This window comes from Callorhinchus milii, unplaced genomic scaffold (assembly GCF_018977255.1).
Source record: "Callorhinchus milii isolate IMCB2004 unplaced genomic scaffold, IMCB_Cmil_1.0 Scaffold10, whole genome shotgun sequence".
Classification (NCBI taxonomy): domain Eukaryota; kingdom Metazoa; phylum Chordata; class Chondrichthyes; order Chimaeriformes; family Callorhinchidae; genus Callorhinchus; species Callorhinchus milii.
Window position 1 is genome coordinate 13,508,513 of NW_024704751.1, and position 8,044 is coordinate 13,516,556.

Sequence of the window (8,044 nt, forward strand, 5' to 3'; positions counted from 1 at the left end):
CCAAAAATGACTAAACGTATGAGGGAACTGCAATTACATTTTTTTGCTGCGTTTACATCTTTACGTTCTTTTCTAAATTTGCTTACACAATCATACAGCGTTTAGATGCAAGCTTCACTGACAAACTATGCAAATTTAGCACAAATCAAAAGCTAACCTAGATGAAATAAATAAGACACAATTTAAGAATATCTTAATTTGATTTTGACAGAGGATATTTTTTTATTAGTCTTTCTAGACAAAGTTTGAAACTATACAGTATTGTGCAGACATGATCAGGTGGCTGGGTTAATCACTTTCTACGATCTTTTGTTTTACAGAATTAATTTCTTTTCCTGGTTTGGTCATAACTTAGAGGGGTGGTGGGGGGAGGGTGCATTTATTACCTGGAGTAAGCTCTTCGTGTAACTTTTTAATAGGATTTATCGATTCTGCCCTGTTCTACCAGGGATCATACTTGCAAGAATGTATGTAATTATAATTCTATGTAACTAAAGATCATATACAGAGTTTTTGCTATGAAGCTCTGAAACCTGAATAAATGGTTACCGAAAAAAAATCATTTTCTAAATGGAATTATTCATACTGCATAAATAACCAACGGTCCTAATTTATTTTGCTCTCAACAAAAATTATATACGTTAAATTATATTTTTTGCTGTTACGTTGATCTCAGGTTTGGCTCGGTTGGTAGCACCTCACCTTTGAGTCAGAAGGTTGTGGGTTCAAGCCCCACGTCAGGACTTTGAGCTCACAGCGTAGGCTGACAGTCCAGGTCAGAGCTCGGAGAGCGCTGCATTGTTTGGACGTCCTGTGGACGAGACATCGAATCCAGGCTATTAAAACCTGTTCAGGTGGATGTTAAGGATCCCACCGCATTATCAAAACGAGAAACTTTTCCTGGGTTCTTGGAGGCAACAATCCTCCAGGTAAAAACGGTCATTCACTTCACGGCTGTTTGTAGGACCTTGCTGTGTGCAAATTGGCTGCCGAGTTCGCCTACAAAATGCGCAGTTAGTACACTCGTCAGTAAATCCTGTAAAGCATTTTGAGGCTGAAACGTCTGATCGTTAATATTTTCTCTCTCGTGCTGTTCAGATTGCAAGTGGCTGCTTGTAGTTGGGTGTTTGGACCTTTAGAGGGCATCAGTGGAATATAAAACTGCTTTCAACTAACCCAATAATGTTAAAAAAAACGTTGAGATAGGAAAAGTTAGATTTGAAGGAAATATCAACTTCTGGTTTTAAATCTTAAAACGGGCAGGTACTGTTCAGACCCAGGGAGAGACATTAAGCGCGGAAAACTTGAAAACCGTTAAAAAGCAACAGTTCTGAGTACGACTATTTTGAACGAACAATATGTGGGGGGAAAAAAAGTATGGGAAATAGCCGGCAGTTAGGATGAGAGCTCCAAGAGAGAATGTCCCCCAGAAAAAAGAAAAATGGTCCAAACACTTCATGGCATAACATTTGATGTATAAATAAAAATGCTATTTTCCCCAGCTATCTGCACCAAAAGCTGACTGCCAGTCAGAAACAACACAGCACTGAGATGCTGCTTCTCTGAACACACAGGTGAGATGTGATCGTGGAGCCGTCTCTCTGATTGGAAATCACTATAGAAATTAAAAGGTTGAGATGATCTGTGATGACTAGTAATAAACTCGAGCTGAATTTGTACTATGATCTCGTTACTTCAGGAAGCGAGCGACGGCTTCATTTAAAACCTATACAATAATCAGAAAGAAGACTTCCATGAACACTATTTTTATCTGTCTCTCTTTCATTATAAACCAATTTATTTGAGAATCTTGGAAGGATAAAATACTGCCTTAAATACAAGTTTATTATTTGTTCCCAGGTCATCGTGATCTTTTTCATCAGACATTAATTTAGGCTTCAGTTTGAGGAGGACGGGTTTGCAGGGTTATGGGGAGAGGGCTGGGAAGTGTGATTGACGTTAATTGCTCTATTCAAAGAGTCGGCACAGACTCGATGGGCCGAATGGCCTCTTTTTGTGCTGTACAATTCTATGATTCTATGACACTTACTCCCCCCCCCCCACCCCGGTTACTATTTAAAATACAAATTTCCTCCCAGTTTTATTTCCTCCTTACAAATCTACCCCCCCAAAAAAACTAATTAATTTGCTGCTCATCCCATTACTGTTGTAGAACATTCATTGCTTGTGCAGACTACAGTAGCTGCTGAATTTGCCTGCATACTATGCATTTCATTTCTAATTCATCTCGTTCTGTGAAGCACTGCAAGATCCTCATTGGATGTGAAAAGCATTATATAAATTGGTGTTCAATATAAACCATTTGTCTGAAAAATAAAGCCCAGTGTTACAAGGCTTAAACTGAAAGCTAGACATTCTGTTCTGAAGTTCATCTGAAGTCTCTGTTCCTACTTGAAGCTGTGCTTTTCATTTTGACTCACTCACTCTCTAGTTTCCTATTGTTTCTGAATTTCTCTACCCGCTGTGATGGTTTCCAGAGATGAGTGTGATATTGCAATCATAAATCATCTTCTGGCATCTGCTAACGAGACGCCTCAGGGGAGAAAGGGACCATTTTCCCTTTTGCCAGAAATGCAGTGCACAGTACAAAACCTCCCAGGGAGGTATATTCTCAGAAAGCCTCCAGCGAACACATCACCTGCGGTGGAGGATACCATATTTTCCAATGTGACTGGCAGTTTGGCTGAATAGGTTAGCGCTCCCACCTACAGGTCAGAAGGTTTTGGCTTCAAGTCCCACTTCATCCCTTGACCTGATAAATCTAGGTTGACCGTGGTGGAGGAAGTATTGCTTTGATGACGGTGTCGTCTTTCAGATGGGATATTTATGAAAACAAGCAATTATGGGGAATAATCTGGGAGTGGACGTGATGGTCGCTATGCCTTTTCTTTCCCCCGTTCTTTGACATTTTGAATTTTGTCTTGTAACTTTGTCTCTCTCTGTTATTTTTTCTACCTTTCATAATTTAATAATCTTTACTGTTTGAGTGCTATTTGCGACGGGAAACGTCTCGCAGCACTTCGCAGGATTTACTATAAAGTGTAATAACTATTTTGTAGATGAATGCAGCAGCAATTTACACACAGAATTGCCCCACAAACAGTGGATATTCTGGTTCCGTTCAACATAATGTACTCAAACTGCTCTGATGCACAAAAGCCATGAGGAAAGTCAATTCATCCCTTCTGCTAGTATGAAGCTGTTATTTCCTTTCAGCAGCCTCACTTACACAGAAATGTACATTTTTAATCAATAGCAGTTACTCTGATGTGGCTTCAGGATTCACACTATTTGTACTTTGATCTTTTGTGAGGAATACCTTAAGGAACAGCTAAAAAAAAATAAGTCCGACAATTAGAACTGTCAAATGTGAAGAGCAAAACAAAATAGTCAATTCACTTTACAGTATAGTCTGTGAAGTGCTTTGAGACCTCAGCAACAAAATGTACGGTGACCGCAGACACGGTCGAAGAGGAGGGTTTTGAGATGGGTCTTGAAGGAGGCGAGGAGGGGGCGAGGCGGAGGGACTGCAGGATGGCGTTCCAGAGGGTGGGGGCCGAGTGGCCGAAGCCCTCCCCGCCAATCGTAGGGCGGGCGAGGTGGGGAACGTGAAGCAAGCCGGAGCCTGCTGAGCGGAGGGAGTGGCCAAGTTGGTAGGGGTTTAGGAGATCGCAGCGGTGGAGGGGGGTGTGGGGGGAGGAAGACCATGGAGGGCTTTGAAAGTGAGGACCAGGATCTTGAACTGTATCCTCTTGTGTGATGGGAAGCCAGTGGAGTCGGGAGAGAGTAGGGATAAGACGCTATATCGGATGCAAGGATTATTATTATTATTATTGACTGATGCATTCTGATCCACCCAAAGTGCAAATTGTCTCCGTTTTAAAAGTTCCGTTTGAAAGTATTTAAAAAGTGCCCCCGAGTCAGATAGGGGGCATCAGCTGATAAAACAAAAACCTATTGGGTTCAGTTAAACACTCTCCATCAGGTGGCGTGCTGATGCATGTTGACATTCTAACTGTGCCACAGAATGAGAGAGTGCGTTCAGGATTCCCAGTATTGTGATCTTTTTAGCTTCAGGTCTCAATTCGATAGAGGCGAGCGGGGAGATCCCTTAAGAAAGCTGGAGTCGATACGGTCAACGGAGTATCCTTCCTGCCCTCAAACAAACACAAAACAATCAGGCAAAGGGGATGACGGATTCATTCCACAGCGCAGGGTATCTGGGAATATTCCAATAATCCACAGATTTCTTCCTGTGAATTCTGTTTTCTTTCTCCCGGAGTGAAATAGACCACGCAATTAGATGGGCATTTCCATGTTCAAAACGCAGCACATTCCACGTTTGTCGTAGCTCAATCCCACGTTACAGAGGGACGCTGCTGCAGTCTTGTGGAATTAAAATTGAATTACCCTTTGTTACTGTCACTAGAACGCTGCAGCGGCGCTGTGTTTTTGCAAGTGTTTAATAATCTAATAATAATATACACATTAATTTCAGATTTTCTCCCCGTGGTCAAATGATCAATTAACAACCACATGATCTAAAAATAACACTGAATACAACTAAACAATAATAGGGCGGGGGGGTCTATAGATCTACATGCGATTTATAGATGACTATAAGCCAATACAGTTTTGTACAAAAAAANCTTTATTGACCGATCCCATCGAATTGGATTGAGAATCGTTTCACCGGACAGTCGCTGCACTTTGCAATAAATCCTGTGAAGCACTTTGAGACGTCTTCCCTACGTGAAAGGCGTTGATATCAAATGTAAGAATTATAATTGATTAATGAAAACGGCTAATGAATTCATGTGACTTTGACTTGAATTACTTACGTTTCTTTTAAGAGGAGCTGCAAATAAAAAAAATTGTACATCATTCAGATTATCCCCGAAAATGGCAATATCAGTATTATCCAACTGCATTTATGCTCACACTCATGTGAAGTCATCAGTGACTGTGTTCACTGCATTGAATGTTGCAACAAACAAAATAAAGCGCCGCTGTGCGGGAAATACACTGTCCCAACCGGAAAAAANTACGAATCGAAAAATATAAAAAAGAACATCCATAGAAAAATATAACCTCGGAACACACACACATATATATATATATAAGTCGTAAAATATAAAAACGAAAATAATGATAAAAATACAAAAATAACTGGAAAAATCCGAATTAAAAAAAAATCTACAAAGGCCAGGGGGGGGGGGGGGGGGGAAAGGTCAATGATAAGGTAAGAAAAAATAAATCAAGAGAAGGGGGTGGAGGGGGGAATCTGAATAGCATGTTTCACACTGTTCTGGTTGCCATGATTAGTGCAGGTCATTGAAATTTTACACTCTGTCCCTGTGAACAGGTGAATAAAGTCGAGGCAATAAATTAAAAGGCTGTGTGTCTGCAAAGCCCAATTGAATGCATTAATTGAAACTCATTAGTAGTGGCCACAGAGCTCCCCTTTCCCCCCCCCACCACCACCTCTATTTCAAAATCCTGCTCGTGTGCAGCATTGCAGATAATAAATTCTTCCTTTAAAATGCATTAAAGTGTCAGAATAAAGCAGTGAATCCGAGTTACAGATGCTCAACTTGTTTGCAAAGGATGGGGAGAGAGAGAGAGAGAGAGAGAGATGGGGTGGGGGGGGGGAAAGAAATGCAGTAAAAGTGTGGCATCATCCACGACACGTTCAGAGGGGGTTTGGGTGGACGAGAGAAATCTTGAACGTTATGAATGAAATTTCAACCAGAAAAAAACGATGAGGGGACCAAAGGAATTCAGATCAGAAAATGAAATGAAATCGAAAAACCCAGAAGCTGGGAGGTAAGGTTTTTTTTTTAAAAAAAATAAAGTCAGGGCTTTTAAATATAAATGAAACTGGGAACCAAAATAAAAGGGGGGAAAAAAAAAGGATGAAAAGAATTAGAACAGAATACAGTGCTTTTGCTTTCCCCCAGAAATAGGTTGATCCTTTGTTAAAACTGTGTAAGATATGGATAGTACTGTATACTGCAGTGTCCTTGCTATACTGATTGATTAGCCCTGGTCTGGGTATTTAAATGTGTATTTATATATATATATATTGTGTGTGTATATAAAGGTTTGTAGGTGTGTTTGTGGTAAGCTAAAGCTAAAACAGTCTGGATGCAGTTGATTTGCACCAAAAGCCACTTAAGCTTTGTTTTTTTTTATTCTGCTGGTGTCTGTGTCTGTGTGTGTGTGTTTTTTGGGGGGAGGAAAGCAAAATCTTGTCAAATTGGTCCAGCCATTGACGTCAGTGAGTCCCTGTGTGGAACTGGAAGGCAAAGATGCTGAGAGCATGTCATTGCCACGTCTTAGCGATTGAGACTGACCTCCAATTTAACTCACATCTCCAACTGGCGCGTCCAAGCAATAAATAAATCCATAAATAAATAATAAATATAATTCCCTTGCAAAGACCCTTATACACATTCCGCAGCGCACAGTCTTCCCTGGTGGTTTAATTGCACGATAAGCGGCTGTACCAAATACTATAATTATTATTATTATTTTTATTGTGCATCATTTCTTTTAGGGTCTCATCTCAATTGTATTTTCCAGCATCGGCCGCAAAATGGTTTTGAAACCTGTTGATGCCGCTATATATTTTTATTGTAGGAGATGCTGCTAAAATAATAATAATTTGGTCACACAATCCACGACTTGCTACTGCTGTGCGCAATTGGCTGCCGCGTTTCGCCCACAAAATATGCAGTCAATTCACTTTACAGTATATCCTGTGAAGCGCTTTGAGACGTCTCGAAGACGTGATAAGGCTCTGTATCAAATGTAAGGTTTTGTATTATTATTACACTGCAATATTCAGCACAAATGCCCTCACCCCTCCCCACCACACATTAAGAAACATTAATTTGCATAAATCAGATGGAATATCTATGTTTAACCTTTGTATATCGTAGATTTCTCCCCCTCCCCCACCATTTTGTTTTCAGAGTGAAGGGAGTTTTCACTAACACACGCTCTAATGTATCTAATGCATATCCTAAATAAACACATGGTAGAAATGTCAATGTAGTTATGCTATTGCTATGTATTCGCAGGAAACTACACTCAAAATCTGATAATTCCCTCCTAAATAATCTGTTTACCATGAACAAGAAACACTTATTATAGTGCTAATAATGAGCCTTATGTTTGATATCGCGCCTTATCATGTCATTGAGACTTCTCAAAGCACGTCACAGAATACACGGTAAAGTGGACTTTATATTGTGGGCGATATGGAATGTTATTTCTCTCCTAAGGAGCATTTATTTGGGTGCAGTTTCATTCCCTTTCCTTGAACAACTCAAGATAACACTTCCTGCCAGTGCCCCTGATGATGGTAGATTATTTCACTTGGTGGTGGCCGGTACAGACATCTATCCTAATGAGAATCTTTATCATGGAGACAGGATCCAATAGGAGCCATTGGGTGGAGATGATCTCTTCCCTAACCTTGGTCTAAGGCCGATTCCAAGTAGCCCTGTTAGTATCTCCCCACCTACCCAGGAAGGAGCCATAGTGCTTTGACCAAAAGAAATATATAAACATTACTTTCCTATTGTGTATTTGTTGATGTAAACAGTCTGGTAGATCACACATCTGGATCGATGGAAGGAAGTGCTTGTGAACTGTGTGGCCGGTGTCATATTAATTTCAGTAATTGTATTGATGTTTCTGATACCTCTCTTGAAACGTCTGTTTTAATCAACTGTTGGGCTCTTTTATGGGATATATGTGCGTCATACATTGAGGTTATAATTCATCCCATAAATGCGCAAACCAACCAGCTTGTCACTGCAAGTATTTGGAAGGCATTGGGCTGAGTGCTGGAGGGAATATTCGATCAGAGAAGTGGACACGAGTGATTTCTATCACAAATTATGACTTTATTGATGATTGATTGTAAACAATACATCCCAAGTCCTCTGAAAACAAGAGGAACCAAATTTCACAAACGCAAATATTACAGTAAAGATATCAATCGAAAGTGCCT